The sequence below is a fragment of the Micropterus dolomieu genome, unplaced genomic scaffold (genome assembly GCF_021292245.1).
Source record: "Micropterus dolomieu isolate WLL.071019.BEF.003 ecotype Adirondacks unplaced genomic scaffold, ASM2129224v1 contig_14743, whole genome shotgun sequence".
Classification (NCBI taxonomy): Eukaryota; Metazoa; Chordata; class Actinopteri; order Centrarchiformes; family Centrarchidae; genus Micropterus; species Micropterus dolomieu.
The window spans coordinates 1-1243 of NW_025743729.1; the positions used below are offsets into that span (position 1 = coordinate 1).

General features: G+C 56.5%; 2 non-coding genes across 2 annotated transcripts; both read right to left on the reverse strand.

Annotated features, from left to right (window-relative positions):
- Window positions 1-442: 442 nt before the first annotated feature.
- On the reverse strand, window positions 443-633 carry LOC123966999. Its single transcript, XR_006824153.1, has one exon. It is a non-coding gene; the product is annotated as a U2 spliceosomal RNA (small nuclear RNA).
- Window positions 634-816: 183 nt separating this feature from the next.
- LOC123967001 lies at window positions 817-929 on the reverse strand. The gene has a single exon (XR_006824154.1). It is a non-coding gene; the product is annotated as a U5 spliceosomal RNA (small nuclear RNA).
- Between the last annotated feature and the right edge of the window lie 314 nt (window positions 930-1243).

The window sequence follows — 1243 nt, forward strand, 5'->3', positions numbered from 1 at the left end:
TCTTACTTCCTTTTTAGGTGTTTTAGTTTCTTTTATCCTTTCTACGCTGCGGTTCCTCCACCGTGTTGGCCAACCGTGCCGGCTACGGAGGCGCCGCAGTGTCCCCTCCCCACCTTCTGAGAGGCTCTATCCAATCGGATTGCGGAGAAATGAAGGCCTGGCTTTTGGACACAGGCTACCGAGCATCCGAAATACTCGGGCTCTCGATGACGAGTGGGAGAGAGGGAGGGGAAATGCAGGGCATATTTAACAGCCATGCCGGTCCCAAATATCCCCTCGTCGTCTGCCAATCAAAAGTGCAAATCACGCTGCCTTCTTTGAGGCTTCAGCTGGCTGAAAGCGGCCGCCCCACCCCGCGACTGGCGCCTTTTTCGGGCCGGCGTCCGGCAGAGCGACAAACCTCTGCGTTTGGGTCAGTGTTTTGGTTTTACACAAGGCAGGAGAAGGGTGCACCGCTCCCGGAGGCACTGCAAACCGGGTCGATGCGTGGAGCGGACGGAGCAAGCCCCTCGTCTCAGCTCCCGGTGCTAAAAATCCATTTAATATGTTGCCCCCTTATAGGGGACATATCAGATATTAAACTGATAAGAACAGATACTACACTTGATCTTAGCCAAAAGGCCGAGAAGCGATAACCCCAACTGGTTGCTTCCAGCGCCCACCTCCCGGAGCAGTTCTCCCCCTGCCATGGCGCAGTGGTTTCAACTGCGCATAACAACGGCTGCGTCTCAGCACCTCCGCCCGAGCGCTCCTCGTCACACCGCTCAACCTCGGCGAGGGCGGCGTTTTATTTCCTTTTCACAAACGCACGAGGCTCGGCCACACGGCAGAGCCTGCCAAAAATAGTTTTAACTCATTGGCGTCCCTCTCCACGGAAGTCTTTAGTAAAAGGCGAAAGACTTGTACGTTATGAAGAGAAACCCGAGTAAGTACAGGCCCCTCCTCCAGAGCCGCCGACGAGCCTAGTCGTCCCGGTCACTACCCTCACGGTAAGCCTCACTCTGCCTCTCGAGTCCCAAGTACCAGGCCACACCCGTTCCCCTACCCCTCCCCAGGTCATGGCAGGCTCTATCCAATCGGGCTGCGGAGAGACGAAGGCCTGGCTTTTGGACAGAGGCTACCGAACGACTCGGGCTCTTGTAGCCTCTCGATGACGAGTGAGAGAAAGGGAGGGGAAATGGGGCCGATCGCTTCTCGGCCTTTTGGCCTAGACTGCAATCGCCTCCTCTTTCTGGTTGAAACC